General features: G+C 54.5%; 1 protein-coding gene across 4 annotated transcripts in view; it reads right to left on the bottom strand.

The window, feature by feature from the left end:
• Nucleotides 1-16059, bottom strand: part of SPECC1L (sperm antigen with calponin homology and coiled-coil domains 1 like) — an 85122-nt gene that overhangs the window by 66932 nt on the left and 2131 nt on the right. The window contains exon 1 of one of the 4 annotated variants that reach the window (XM_018044909.1): nt 3951-4094. The exons of the other annotated variants lie outside the window; for them this stretch is intronic. The gene's annotated coding sequence lies outside the window, so the exon portion shown is untranslated. Of the gene's footprint in view, nt 1-3950; nt 4095-16059 lie in introns of those variants that run through there. 4 annotated transcript variants of the gene reach the window in all.

The raw sequence follows: 16059 nt of genomic DNA on the forward strand, positions 1-16059 counted from the left end.
GGGAGACGCTGTCAGAACAGCGGCCCAGCTCAAGGGAGAGCCGCTGCCGAGCCGGGTCCTCAGCCCACTTTCACACCCGGCGTACAGGCAGCGGGACGGGGTCCTGCGGGCCATTTCACGACTGGGCGAGCAGGGCAGACACCGGCTCCCTGAGGGGAGGAGGGGACGCAGGGGACGCTGTTCCGCTGATAGTCACAACGTGGGGGAGGGGAGGACGGTAGGGTCTGGGCTTTCCCTTCCTTCCTTCCAAGACCCTCCTTGGGTCATGTGCTCTTGCGTTGGGTCACCGCAGGAAGCAAGTGCAACGAGGCACAAATAAATGCAGGGACACCCTACGCTGACTAAGACACAAATACCTACCTTTCCCTGGTGGCTCGGGCGATAAACCGCCTGCCTGCAATGTGGGAGACCCGGGTTCAAGCCCTGGGTCGGGAAGATCTCCTAGAGAAAGAAATGGCAGCCCACTCCAGTACTGTGGCCTGGGAAATCCCATGGACGGAGGAGCCTGGCGGGCTACAGCCCATGGGGTCGCAAAGAGGCGGACACAACTCCACCTGCACCTACTTTTCAGGGGCCCACAGCCCGGGGGAAGAATGAGGTGCCTAAGTGAGTAGGGGCCACCCTTTACAAATCCCACTGAAACCCGCCATCTGTACATGTGCAGGCTGAGGCGGGAGCAGGGGGGGAGGCGCAGGGCAGAGGTGGCGACCGCACAGGCCCCCGCAGACCTGAATCTGCTCAGAACAGAGAAGGGGGCTGAGGGTTGAAGGCGGCACCGCCCTGACGGGTCCTTCCTACAGGGAAACCTGGGGCCGTGCAGGGCAGGTCGAGGGCACACGGAGGGGCTCGGGGAGAGGGCCTGGAAGGGCCTCGCTGCCCCGGGAGCGAGCTCCACGCTCAGAAGCTCCCCCGACCCATGGCTCGCCTGGATCTGAAGGCCAGCATGCGCTCCCCTCACGGGCTGCATGCCTGCCTCCCAGACGCTGGAGGGCCCGGCCTGCAAGCAGAGCCCGGCCTGCTCCCACCTCCCCTTCCAGACGGGGCCTCGCTTAACGCAAGAAAAAGCTGCACGAGGCCAGGAGCCACCAGAGGCTCAGGCTCAGCTCACGGCCACCAACACTACAAGGCCCTGCACACACACTCCTGCTAAGCTGCTTTCCTTTCTCCCCAATAACATTTTAGCATGAATATTTCCAGACACACAGACACACTGAAGGAAGTGAGCAGTGAACGCCCCACCGTCCTCCTTTCCGCGGCTGTGTCACTCACATTCCGAAAGAGACCCACACCTGCCCCTGTTGGAACTACCATCTGGTCACACTCAGCTGAAGGCCCAGCCTTGGAGGCGTTCTGAAATTCCGATTCTGACTTGAAGCCCATTAGTTCTCCCTGTAAAAAGTGCTGTTTTCAATCCAAGCAATTTGTCCAATCAGGATCCTCACCTAAAGCAAAAGGGGGCTGGACTTTCAGGAAACCCGACGGTTGGTTACCTCCTGACTCCAGAATCCTTCTAATTTAATGCAGTTCTCGCAACTGATGACGACGTCACAGGCAGAGAGCAAAACAGGGGTGAGGGCAGGGGATGAATCACAGACCCCACACCCCCAAGCTCGGGCCTCAAAACAGCACACAGCACTGGGCTTCCAGCGGGGCTCACGCTCGGGCTGCTTCCTTTCCTACAGAGAAGAGTTGATAAAACCCAATTTACAGAGTTACTACACAAAACAACACGTGCAGACCAAGGAAGAGAACAAAAACCCCACCATGCCTGTTCTAGAAGTTATTTCACCAGGGCTCAAAGGTCAGAAAAGTGTAGCAAGATCCCAGGATTGGGGACGGCAATTTTTCTCAGTGATTCAGAAACTCCACCCTCCCCAACCGTCCACCCATAGAAAGCACACTAACCAAGTTTCAGAAATAATGCCTAAAGGCCCAGAAGAATTTACCTTAATTGTCACCGCCCTGCATCAAGAAGGCTCCTCCCTGAGAGGACTGTCCTGGGAACCACGAGGGCGCTCTGAGGCCACCCCTGGCAAGCAGCACTGCCAGGCCCGGCACGGCGCCCGCCAGGAGCCCGCGTGGTGACCACAGGGGCCGGCCTCCCGCGGGGAGCCGCGCCAGGGTCCTGACCTCTCGCCGCTCCCTCCTTTGAAGAGCTCTGTGCACCGCCCAGTCCCCCCCACAACCACAGAACCACTCTCCCCCGTTACACTCGGTGCGCCGCCGCCCCCCCCACCCCCGTTACACTTGGTGCGCTGGCATCTGCAACTACTGAAATGGACCGTGGGGCCCTCCCTGTGCGCCAGTGCCTAAGACTCTGCACTTTCACTGCGGGGGGCCTGGTTGGTGCTTGGTTGGGGGAACTAAGATCTCACAGGCTGCCGGGCTCAGTAAAGAAAAACGGAATTGTTACTTAATTGATAGTTTGTATTGACTTATTTATTTAGGACACACTTCGAGGCTCCAGGCTCGCAGCTTCCTAGTTCCCGGACCAGGGATCGAGCCCCTGCTCCCAGCAGCAGGAGCACGAAGCCCTGACCGCTGAACCACCAGGGAGTCCCTAAAAAAGGTCATTTTTTAGATCCGCCGTGTTATTTGAAGAAAACAGTATTGGGAGATTCTCCTGATGGTTCAGTTGGTAAAGAATCTGCCTGCAATACAGGACACAGGAGATGTGGGTTCGATCCCTGGGTCGGGAAGACCCCTTGGAGAAGGAAATGGCAGCCCACTCCAGTGTTCCTGCCTGGAGGGCTCCAGTCCCTGGGCTCGCAGGAGCCGGGCATGCCTTAGTGACCACACCGCCGCCACTGGGAGGCCGCCCCGCCTGCGGTGTCTGATCAAATCTGTATCCTGAGGCAGGTAAGTCAGCCTCTCTGAAAGCTCAGTCTCATCTATAAAATGGGATGGTAATAGTGCTACCCACCTGATGAGAATTTGGGGAGGATTAAATGAAATAATGAACCCCCAGTACTTAGCAGGGTGGCCCACAGCAAGGATGGCACAACTGTGAGCTGTCATAATTTATAACAACACACTGCACGCCCCAAGTATGACTAATGCCTTATTAAAACAAAAGCAGCAACTCAAAGGACTCTCTGTCACAGAAACCCTTCATCAGAAATGACTGAAGATTATTCTCACTCACTACGTCATTAAATTATACACTGTGGCACACAGATGTCAACAAACACGACTTGCTCTGGTTCTTTCCCACTGAAAATCACATATCAGGAAACACTGAAAGTACGTGGGCGGGGGCCGGGGCGTTCCCTGGAAGGGTAATCAGGAGACCGGGACTGAGGCCCCAGATCCGCCTGCACAGCCCTGAGAAAGTCACGCTGACTCTGGGGACCTTGTTGGTAAGGCCAGGAGGATGGATGAGGAGCAACAGAAATCCAAACCTTCTATCTCATAATTCACACTCTCAGAACCAGGAATCAGAACCACTGAAAAAAAAAAAAAAAAAAGGAAACTGCTTTGGTGTTTAAATCATGGTGTTTGGTATTAGCTATGGTGTTTTTATGTTATACATTGATAACACTCCACTAAAATTCCAAAAAAGGTTTCAATCCAAGCAATCTAAATATATCTCTCCCTCTTACTTCACAAACTCCACAATCAAAATGTAAGAATATTACAATTTTAAATTAAGAAAAGAGACTTAAAACACTGAGAGGGAATCACTGTCAAGGGAAAACGGAAATTTAGCAAACTAAATTGAAGCCTGTGAGCAAATGTTGTTAAATATATCAAAACAAATAGCCAATTGATAAAATCATGAGTACTACAAAATCAAACAAAATGCTGAAAAGAACTTCAATTAGAAACGTTTTAATTAAACACATCACAATGCAGCAGACGACTTCCTATTCTGGATTCCTCAACACGGCCGTGTTTCAATCTTTCTGTGAATCCTCCCACACGACCAGAAAGTACATGTAAAGACGTACATAAAGAAAGCAGGCTTGGAGGGGCGTCCCGCGCTCCAGCGCGTCCGACTCCAGGCTTCGGCAGCCGAGGCCACGGGCTCAGCAGTGCTGGAGCGCACGCAGCTCGCGCAGGCTTGGCTGCTCCACGGCGCGTGGGGTCTTCTCAGACCAGGGACCAAACCCGTGTCCCTTGCACTGCCGGGAGGATTTTGGTCCACTGAGCCACCACGGACGTTCCTTCAGGTCCATCTTTAATAGAAGCAAAAGTTGCCACTCACTGTCACGTAAGCTTGGCCTCCCAGGTGGCACTGGTGGTAAAGAACCTGCCTGTCAAAGCAGGAGACGTGAGACATGCGGGTCTGACCCCCGGGTCGGGAAGGTCCCCTGGAGGAGGAAATGGCAACCCATTCCAGCGTTCTTGCCCGGGAATCCCACGGGTAGACGGGCCTGGCGGGCTACAGTCCATGGGGTCACAAAGAGTCGGACACGACTGAAGCGACTCAGCGCGAACATTACGTAAACTACAGGTGTACAGTATCGCGAGCCAAGGTTTTTAAAGGTCTACGTTGCTGCCGCTCAGTCGCTTCAGTCATGTCCGACTCTTTGCAACTCCATGTTATAATAAAAATAAACATTTAAAAGGCTCACAGAGAGAACCAACCATGACTGGCAGTGGGGAGAGGGAAGGGGAAGGATAGAGAAAATGAAATGTTCTCATTTTTAAGACAGATTTTACTGCCTGCCTACAATCAGGGTGAGGCCATCGACCAATGTGCACGTTTCGCAGGTGTTCTCCCTGCTCCCAGAAACCAGAGACGCAGACTCTGGCCCCACGGAGAGGCGGCCTTCCGACGGGCCTCTCCTCCACCTCCACCGCTAACCAAGCGCGCACTCCCCTCCAAGTGCCCTCCTGGCCAGAGGAAGGGAAACAAAAAAGCAGCCCCTCTCCCATTCCCACCCCTGCCCCTCAGAGCCACCTCCTCTCTGCCTGGCCACGCTGGCGGGGAGGGGTCTGCCACGTGCCTGGGTGGGCGCTGGAGTCGAGCAGGAGGGGCAACGGCGAGCAGGGCCCACAGCGCTCCTCGGGGAAGGCTGGAGAGAAGTCAGATGTCACTTGGATGGAATGAAAGGCTGAGTAGGAGACAAGGACGAAGAACATTTCAAAAATGCAGCTTTGTGAAGGGCAGAGAGTCAGACAGCAACGAGGCGGGGGAGACGCTCTGCTGGTGCTGCTGTTTAAAGCCCAGGGCGGGCTGCCGGGGCAGGGCTGTGCTGCCCAGACCAGCACATGTGATCAGAAGCCACCCTGCGTGCCTGGAAGAGAAGAGACGGAGGCCAGAGAGGTAGGGAAGCGGTCGCCCTGAGTCTGAGCTCGTCACTAAACTCCAACTGCTGACAGGACACGAGGGAGAGGCGCCAACTACTAGCAACAAAAGTCCAAACGTGCACGTCTGTCTCTCTTTGCTCTGGCCACAGAAAAAGTCACTCATACTAATTCACGATTTCCGTTATTCTGCAGGGTTTAACACAAGGGAATATCTGGAAACAGCGAGAAGCTCCCTGCATTTTTTCAAACTTAGAACTGTAAGTCGTCTTCTTACTGCTTTGCAAAGAGTAACAAAAACAGAAACAAACCCTAATCATATACTAAGACCTCTTCAGATCCATTTCTGGAGACCTTCTCTTTTTTTAATATAAGCTACTAAAAGACCGTTAAACTACTGCCAATACTTAACATTCCAGATAAGTGACAAGGCTGGAAAAAGACAGCCTAAAAGAATTTCTGGCTATAGTACACAGATGATTCCTCCAGATTCAGTCCAAAACAAATCAGTTCCCAAAGTTCAAACTCCCAGAATGCAAGAAAATTTGAGTCTCCTTTCCCTGCTCAGCCAAGGTTTTTGAATATTTACAAAAAGAAAATGTTTATTCATGATCCTTTCAAACCATGGCTTTACGCTCAGATTTTTGGCAGGCAGTTACAAAATTGCACAATACTGTATTTATAAAATAAACTGTCAGCCATACTTTTAATTAAAAATACCAATTCGATATATTTGAACATTTTAAACTCTGAAATACAGAAAGAAACATTTTTTGTAATTCACTAATTATTCAAATATAACAATAGTGCTCTTGCCTGGAAAATCCCATGGACAGGGGAGCCTGGTGGGCTGCCGTCTGTGGGGTCGCAAAGAGTCGGACACGACTGAGCGACTTTCCCTTTTCACTTTCGCGCACTGGAGAAGGAAATGGCAGCCCACTCCGGTGTTCTTGCCTGGAGAGTCCCAGGGACGGGGAGCCTGGTGGGCTGCCGTCTACGGGGTCGCACAGAGGCGGACACGACTGAAGCGACTTAGCAGCAGCAGCAGCAGCAATGTAATAAACCCCTTTTAAAAAAGCTAAAAATTTTAGATTTGAGAAATGTTTTGCCAATGGCACAAAAAAAGCCTTCCCAAATTGAGTTGAAATGGATTAGACCTTGAGTTCAGTTTAATAAAAATGAGGTCGTTTTTCAGTGAGTGTTTCGCTGATTAGATGAAATGAAAATTCGTAGAAACCCGAAAGGATCACTCTTCTCTTTGTCCACGGAGGATAAGGCAGTGGTCACCACGCCCTCCAGGGGACACTCGGCACTGTCAGGAGACACCGTGGGTTGTCACAGCTGGGATGCTGCTGAACATCCTACAAGTCAAGGACACTCCTCCCCCAAAAATCAACCGCGTCAAGGCTGAAAAACTTTGGCACAAAAAGCCTGGTTCAAACCCAGGAGGGAAGGAAGATGCTCGTCTCTGTGCAGAAGACCATAAATAGGGTCTCTCATCTGCACAGACATCCTGTTGAGCTGAGAAAGCCGACCCAACAGAGCAGGCTGGAAGGACAGGAACGGCTATGATATGACACAGGCCAGCCACACCCGATTTCCAACCGCGCTTCCTGGGAAAGGACCGCTCAGAGGCAGCTCTCCCTCATCCCCCAGAAGGAGGTGTGGGGAGCGCAGGGGCTTGCGCCGACTGCGCCCCCGGTGGTCTCCTCGCTTGCTGCCGGGCAGACCCACGGTCCCAGACGGACGGTGCGAAGCCACTAGGTCCAGTCCCCGGACGACCTACCCCCAGACGGACGGTGCGAAGCCACTAGGTCCAATCCCCCGGACGGCTCACCCCCAGACGGACGGTGCGAGGCCACTAGGTCCAGTCCCCCGGCGGCTCACCCCCAGACGGACAGTGCGAAGCCACTAGGCCCAGTCCCCCGACGGCTCACCCCCAGACGGACGGTGCGAAGCCACTAGGCCCAGTCCCCGGACGACCTACCCCCAGACGGACGGTGCGAAGCCACTAGGCCCAGTCCCCGCGGACGGGGGCACTAGGTCCGTCCCCGACGGCTCACCCCCAGACGGACGGTGCGAGGCCACTAGGTCCAGTCCCCGGACGGCTCACCCCCAGACGGACGGTGCGAGGCCACTAGGTCCAGTCCCCCGACGGCTCACCCCTAGACGGACGGTGCGAGGCCACTAGGTCCAGTCCCCCGACGGCTCACCCCCAGACGGACGGTGCGAGGCCACTAGGTCCAGTCCCCGGACGGCTCACCCCCAGACGGACGGTGCGAGGCCACTAGGTCCAGTCCCCCGACGGCTCACCCCCAGACGGACGGTGCGAGGCCACTAGGTCCAGTCCCCGGACGGCTCACCCCCAGACGGACGGTGCGAGGCCACTAGGTCCAGTCCCCCGCCCCCCCCCCCCCCCCCCCGACGGCTCACCCCCAGACGGACGGTGCGAGGCCACTAGGTCCAGTCCCCCGACGGCTCACCCCCCCCCCCCCCCCCCCCCCCCCCAGACGGACGGTGCGAGGCCACTAGGTCCAGTCCCCCGACGGCTCACCCCCAGACGGACGGTGCGAAGCCACTAGGCCCAGTCCCCGGACGGCTCACCCCCAGACGGACGGTGCGAAGCCACTAGGTCCAGTCCCCCGACGGCTCACCGGCGAGAGGGAAGGCGGGGGACTAAACCCTGAGGGCCCCCTGCCAGCGGGCCGCTGCGCCGGGGATTCCACACACAGCAGGTCACCCCCCACTCTCACGGGAGCCTCCCGCAGCCGGCCGCCCAGGCTCCCCACGACGGGCCACCCTCCTCAGTCTCAGGTGCGGCGGGACACAGAACCCCAGGGGCGACAGGTTCCAGCCCCCAGGACAGGCGGTGCCCACCCCTCCTGCAGCCTCTTCCAGCGTCCACGCCAGGAGGGCAGCACAGCCTGGAGCCCCCGTCTTCGCCCCAGCCGCCTCTCAGCGCAGGGCGTGCCCACTCCCGCCCGCAGCCACGCTGCCCGGCAGCCGCGCTGCGCCCCTGCCCCGGGCCCGTCCTGCGGCCCTGGGACCGCAGCACGCCTCGCCGCGCGCCGTCCGGCAGCCTCTGCGACGCTCCTGGACTAGAAGCATTCGCTCTCACCCGCGATGGACGTGCAGCCGGTGTCTTGGAGCTCACCTGGCAACCCGGAGCCGGGCACACAGGCTCGCCGAGGCGCCGTCAGCCAGGCCTCCGCAGAGCTCCGGACCCAGAGTCCGAGGCCACGCGCCGGGGCCCCTCCAAGCCTCGAAAGCCGGCCGGGGCTGCGCCCGGCGCCCGCTTCGCACAGCGCCCCTGCTGGCCCGTCATTCCCCCAAGTCCAGGGTCTGCCAGGTGAGAAGCCCCCCACCTCGGAAGCAGCCTCCAAGGACAGGCGTGGCTCAGAGGCCCCGGATGGCAGGAAGGCGCGCGTTCCCGCACCGTCAACACGAGGGCAGCACGGGCAGGCTTCTCCCGGCCCCACACACGAGGCGAGGCAGGGCCAGGGCCACACAGCGAGAGGGGGGCCGAACATCCGAGAGGCGGAATCGCAGCCAGGACCCGAGCAGCCCGATCCGCCGCTGGAAGGACCTGCGTGTCAGGGGAAATCCTGGGATCGCTCTCCAGACCCCTGTGACAGAGGGCACGGCCCGTCACCACGTCCTGCAACCGCGTGAAGGACTCTGCTGGGGCGCTATCAGCGGCAGGATGAGGATGCAAGAGGGAAAGAGAGGAGAGCGAGGCAAGCACTTCCTTCTGGATCCAAACGTCACAGTGCTACTTCCTTGTGAAACGCTGAGACGTACCATGTGCCTCAATCACACCGATCGCTGTTGCCAACTGAGGATCACGCTGTTTGTCGTTACTGCCTGAGAAATGATTACACGCCCAAACACCAAACTCAATCACGTTTCAGAAATTCAAACTGACACAACCAATCGTGTTTCAAGAAAACTGAACATGTGAAATCAACCTTTCTTCCTAATACTTCATTCTAATTCTTAACAAGTAAAACTTGAGGACAACGTTCCCTGATTTAGCAGACTCTGGGCTACTGGTGACAAACACCAGAGACAAGAGACATCCCTACAGGGGCAAGCACCTCACCCCAAACTCAAGTCAATGGAGGGTCTTTGGATTCTATTCCTCCAAAACTATTTCTTAGATTCAAAACATTTCCCCCAAAGGACTAAATTCTATCTCTGGATTTATCTCTGCCTATCTAACCTGATTTACTGTAAATGAGTAATTTAACTATTTCAGCTTTAAAAACATTCATCCCTTCTAAGGACTTCACAACACGAGAGAGCGTGCACTAGGGGAGAGAGCCTCAGTCATTCAGGTGGAACCTGGGTCCGAGCGCCAGCTCCACCACGCACTAGTGACACGACTCCGGACACACTGCTCACGTCCAGGAGTCAGTTCTCGCACCTCTGGGTGGAGGCCCCGAGTCCCACCAGAGGGTAAGCTGCACAGACTTCCTCCCTGCCCCACAGAGGCGAATTCTCTCATCCTGACTTCTTACTTCCTCTTTCCAAACAGCCGTTTTCAAACTTCAAAAGGTCCAGGAGGCAGGAAGAGCACTACTGAGTGACAGTTATCCAGCAGCAGATTCCCAGGCAGCTAATAATCAGCGAGGCCCCTATGGTAACCGCACGCCGGGCCCTCCGCTCAGCAAAGGCTCCCACTCGCGCGGGGCTGGGCCGGGAGGTCACCAGCAGACACCAGGCGAACGGGGGCTTCCCGCACTAAGCTGGGTTAGCGAGACCCTCGGACAGGCACCGCGCTCCAGCTCTCGGGTCCCCAGGGAACACTGGGGGAACATCACTGGCTTTCGTGAGCATCGCAGGGAACTTCCAAGGGGAGCTCGCCGGGCTCTTTCTCACTGGCCTGTTTCCTGAGGGAATCTCCTTTTCAGGGAGTCACCCGTCCACCCCTTCCAGCCTCAGCCACCGGAAACGTCCCTGGCTCACTCCTGATGATGCAGCAGGGCCAACGCGTCTAAGCTCCAGGCTCCCGCCAACGCGGCAGACAGAAGACAGAGCGGCAGGCGCTGTGCAGAAGGTACTCGGCGGCTTGAGAGGCGACAGGACCCCCCCGGCCTCACCACGCTCTGAAGCTTCACCTGCAAAGCGGTTCAGGGACGGGGAGCCTTCTCGGAAGCCACTCTGTGGCCTCGATACAGATGTGGCCGAGGCTGACCACCCTCTCCGCACCTGCGGGACGCCTTGGCCGGACAAACACAGCGCCTACGCGATGGGCAATCACGTGCGACGAGGAGTGGAACGGCACAGGGGCCTTGAGGGGTTAGCTCTGAGGGTGATTAACCCTGGGTGAGAAAGGAAACCCTTCGTTAGCCGTTCAGCAGACTCTCCTACAACAGATCCCCCACCTTCAATTTTTATTTCCAGCTTAAAAAAAAAATTCCCTACAGAAACAGCATTGGAGAAAAAAAGACAAATTCCAAATTCATACCTGACTGTCACTTGATTTAAAACATGGAAGGAGTGAAGACAGATGGCAAACGTGAGAAAAATGAATCAGTCATCATTAACCACTCTCAGTGACCGTCCCGGACTTCAAGCTGCCTCTGAGGGGCTGCAGGGAGAAGAGGCGCGAGGCTCGGGAGAGGAGAGGAAGCGGGGCGGGCCTGCGAGGCCCCCCGCCCGCCGTCCCACCACCCCCGGCGGCCTTCGTCACCCGGCGCCCCTTCAGTTCTCGGGCAGGTTCTCACACGTGGAGCCGAACGTCAGTGCGACGGTGGCCACTGTTTACTAGGGGATCTGCCAAAGCAACACAAAATCAACCCAGCGCTCTTTCCACGCAAAGGCTCTTCAAACAGGCCAACCACAAGAGGAACAATGCCCAGCCCCACCCTCTGTTCTCCAGGCTGGAGGGCACTGCGGCTCCTTCAACCGCAGGGCAGAGCATTCCAGCTGAGAAGCAGATTACAGTGAAAAGAACACGGGAAACCCTGGGCTCAAAGTCGAGCGTGGCCCCTGGTGAACTCTGTATTCTTAACCTCGTTTCCTCATTTATAAAATAAGGGAAATAACAGTAGTGCTAACTACTTTGAAATCTGTTGTGAGAGGACCCTATGTAGTGAAAGGTGCAGGTGAAATGTATGGGTTTCAACCACGCTGCCATGGAGACTCACTAGACTCCACGTACTAACCACCGAAACCTCATAAATCTTAGGAACCAAACTCGCCAGCAGTGCTGGAGCCCAAGCCCACTAAGCACGCGTGTGCTGGGGTGGGGAGGAGGGGCCGCGGGTCGGCGTTCAGGTCACACCAGACCCCCAGAAATACTGCTTCAACAGAAGCTTGCAGCCCGTGCTTTGTTCTGCTGCTTTTTCAAAATACCAGGCACATTAGTAACTGAACTGCCCCCAGAAACTCCCGCGGGATAGCATTTCACTCATTAGAGTGACATTCTGATCACTCACAGATGACCAGCGCCCCATGACGATGGAGCCGCCTGTCACCTGGACGGGCAACGCGAAGGGTGAGTAGCTCTGCATCTAAAGGTGCGTTTCTAACTTCAAGTCAAATAAAAAGAACAAAATCAGAACCAAAACGCCAAACTGTGTGACCCCTAGAGCCAACAGAGAAGGATGCGTGCAGGCCCAGCTAGGCTGCAGGTCGACACCAAGCTGCCCTCGCCGGAGGGGACGCCCTCCAGGCCTAACCATTTCAGACGTCCAAGCTGTTTCCCTAGGCTTCACCATGGGTAATTTAGAGGAGGCTTTACTGGAGGGACAACCTCAACAATTCAAAGGGCCACATAGTAAATACAGAAAGTTCAGGAAGAAAACAAGGCTGGGGTGTGAAGTTCTGCCTCGTCCCCCAAGTCCTCTCAGCAGCCCCTTCCGAAAGTGCCCCACACCCTTCACCTGGCTGCTGCAGAGGGCCGTCTGTTACTCAGCACCAAGAGGCTCAGTCCAGCCAGTCAGTCACGTCCGACTCTTTGCGACCCCATGGACTGCAGCCCGCCAGGCCTCCCTGTCCATCACCAACTCCTGGAGCCTACTCAAACTCAAGGCCACTGAGTCGGTGATGCCATCCAACCATCTCATCCTCTATCGTCCCCTTCTCCTGCCTCCAGTCTTCCCCGCATCAGGGTCTTCTCCAGTGAGTCAGCCCTTTACATCAGGTGGCCAAAGTACTGGAGTACGAGGACTTGGATGCAATTTATAAGTGCGCTAACTCGGTCACCAAGGACCCCTACCCTGGCCGACTGGCCACAGATCAGTTGGTCTCCCAGAACTCTTCAGCCACGCTAACCAGTTGGGTCTTTTAGTTTCTAGTTTTTATCTTATGAAAATGTTTCCACCTTCTCCTTAAAGTGACCTGCGCCAACACCTAGGGCTGTCTAGCCTTGGTAGCTCACAGGCGCTCCTCAGAAAGCTGCCACACTCAGCCTGCCCTGGCAAACCCCTGGGCTATGCTGCCCATTTATCTCTTGACGTCTCCCCCCGGCCCTGCCAGAAAGCGAACTCTGAGAGCACAGGGCATCGTGTTTCATCGCCTCCGAGCCTAAGTCGGTGCCTGACACAGAGCGGCCTCTTACTATCTGCTGAGCTGAGTGAATGCACAGCATGTTCATACTACGGAATATTACTGATACTATGAAGCCATTCATCATAACGCGTCAGGATGGTACGAGCCAATTTAATAGAATTTCCAGAAGTATCAAGTGAGTGAGAAAAACAAAAAGCAGAAGGACCAAAAATGTCCCGTGTTTTTAAAAGTACCCCCTGAACACCCATGCACTGATTAGGAAGTGGAGAACTCAGAACGAGACAGGGGACTGGAGGGGCTGTGAAATGGAGCAGCTGTGGGGAACAGTCGGTGATAACGCGTAAGGCTCAACGTTGCTACGACATGACCCAGCGATCCCACTCCTAAGAGAACACACCTGTCCACGCAAAACCCTGTCCATGGAGGTTCACAGCAGCATTATCCGTAACAGCCAAAGCGGAATCAACCAGGCACCGCCCGGTGGTCCAGTGGTTACGACTCTGAGCTTCCAACGCAGGGGTGCAGGTTCCACCCTCGGCTGGGGAACTAAGCCTGCAAACCTCACAGTGCGACCAAAAAAAAAGAATGAAAATGAAGGAACCAGGGTTGAAGAGTCCAGCAGAGAATGTGCAACACGAGATGAAGCGCGGCTGAGTAAGCATGATGGCCTGATGGGGTCTGCAGAAAGTGCCGACGCCAGAGAGAGAAGAGCAAGAGGCCGGGACGGAAGAGTGAAGACTGACCTGAACCATGGGACCGCCCGGCGTCCAGTGGTTGGGACTTGGTGCCTTTACTGCTGGGGGCCCAGGTTTAATCTGTGGTTGGGGAACTAAGATCTGGCAAGCTGTGAGGCCAGGGAAAGACTGAGACAAACCCATCAAGGTTTTGTCTGTTTTTTATTTTTAAAAAAAGTGTGCCAGGAGAAAACTCAGTATCTCCTGCTCAAGAACTCTTGCGCCTCGCGAGCACAACAAGCTGTGACCGGGGGACGCTTCCAGGGAAAGAGAGGAGTGGGACTCGGGACACTGGCGTCTCCTGCGTGGGAGGAAAGGGGTCCCTCACGGGAGAAAGGAGTCCGGTTGTGTCTGCTGTGGGAAAAAGTGGCCTTAACAAACTGCCTCCGGACTTCCTGGGGGACTAGGTGTCCCGGGAAAATGGCTGAGTTGGGACTTTCTCCAAGAGCACGAGAAGGGAGAGAGGAAGAAAGGGGCAACTTTGGTCTTTAACAAGTGTTTCCTGGCAAATTCTAACCCTGCTGCCAGTTTCTTTGCCTGTTTTCTAGACTTAATCAGGATTTCTCTGTTTTTTTTTTGGTATAAACTCAGTTCTTTTGAAAAGTGCAATATGGGTTTGGTTTTGTTTGTTTTTTAAGAGACAAAGTATTTTTTCCCCTTTAACATTCCCGTTTTCCCTGGACTATATGCACAGAAGGCAAACTTGAAATCTGATATCTTCATTTCTTAAAATGTTACCATTCAATAACATCAGATTTTAAAGAATCACAAGGCAGGAGGCGCACAAGGAGGGGAAAGGAGACACAGGCAGCAAGTGAGACGATGCCCGCCTCGCTTCTGCCGGTGAAACAGACATCACGGAGTCTCCTCCATCGAGCAGCTGGATTTGAAGGAGACGCTAAGACGCAGTTAAACGGACTCTGCAAGTTGGTGTGCGTGGGTGGGAGGTATCGCAGGGCTGGCAAGGCCAGTGGACCTCTGGAGGGGCCGGGCCTGAGGGTCTCTGCACCCTGCTCAGCGTCGGACACCAGGGGCCAAACCCTAAGGCGAGGGGGCTGGACCGGCCTTCGGGAGACAGGGCCAGGGGCTCTGAGCTGAGTTTTGCAGGACGAGGTGAAAGAAGAGCGTTCCAGCAGGAGATGGCAAGAGCTCAGGGACCAAGAGCTCAACAAGGCTAAAGAGAGGCGGGGGCAGCGGGGGGCGTGGTTAGTGACACCAAGCTACAGACAGACCTGACTGTGAGTACCGGCTGGGGGGGGGCGGGCGGCATTGGAGGATTTCACATTGTGCCAGGGAGGGGCAGTAACTCTGAGCAGATTAACATTTTAGAAAGACAGGCAGGAGCAAACCTCAGGGTTTAACCAAAAAAATAAAGACAGGACAACAATGAGGATGTGAGGAAAGGTCAGGAAAAACACATCTGCCCTCTTTTCTTGTGGACGAATGCCCTTTACAGAGCTACCTCGTTCTCCTCCGAAACTGGAGCACTCAAGAGGTGGGGGAGAGCAGTCCGTCCTCCAAGGCGAAAATGAGTATTTCAAGAATTAGAGATAATATTTTGAGACCTTTAAAAATGCATGTCTGATACACATTATACACTGCAGTTTTATAAGTACAAAAAAAAATTACAATTACTCTAAATCTGTTAAGAGTTTTTAAATGTTTAAAAATTTTTAAGATTTCATGGACACAAAGGCCATCTGTTACACATCCACTTTAAAACAGGTGAAGCCAGCCACTTCTCCCATCAGCATGGCTTAATTTCTTGAGGGTCATGGTGTTTCACAGCAAAAGGCTGGGGCCACGATACTGAAAGATTTCCCAGCTGACAGCGAATCCCCACAGGGGTTCTTTACCTCGGCAGCCAGTCTATTCAATACTAACAATTCCAACCACCGGGAGGAATTCCCCTGCCTGGGCTTACACACACACACCCACAAATATCCTGACATTTTATATCTGGTAGAAAGGGTGGTCAGAATAGAAGTATCTTTAATACATAACAGAGCCTTCTTACTGGCCTGTGGATTGTGACAAAGTAAGTCCCACAGAGTAAACTCTTCTTTACTCTTAAACAGTAATCTATATTTTAATCTTCCTAGCACCAAAAGCCCCAGGAACTTTTTCCTAAATTCACTTACTGCAATAGCAAAGCAATAGATTCTAGGTTCTCTTTTTTTCTAAAAATATCTTATTGTGATAAGGAAACCTTGTAGTTGCCATTTACCATCCCATATACCACCATTTACTATCACCATCATACCAGAAAAGATGCTTTAACATCAAGAAAATGACAGGTTTAGAAAGAACAGTCTTTTAATTGAATAAATTTAGTTTTACAAAAAACTCTCTATATTGTCCTTGCTTTTTAACACACTGAAGCCTGACCAAGAGCCTCAGGTTTGTTCACACCAGCTTTACGACAGCACCTCTCCAATCTTTAAGGAAGGGCCACAATGTCACGGAACTGGTGAGAAGGCCCAGTTCTACCTCTGGCTGAAGAGGACTAAATAGGCAAGGAGCCCCTGAACATTAAAACTGACACCTCAAGCAG

The sequence above is a fragment of the Capra hircus genome, unplaced genomic scaffold, assembly GCF_001704415.2.
Source record: "Capra hircus breed San Clemente unplaced genomic scaffold, ASM170441v1, whole genome shotgun sequence".
Lineage (NCBI taxonomy): Eukaryota > Metazoa > Chordata > Mammalia > Artiodactyla > Bovidae > Capra > Capra hircus.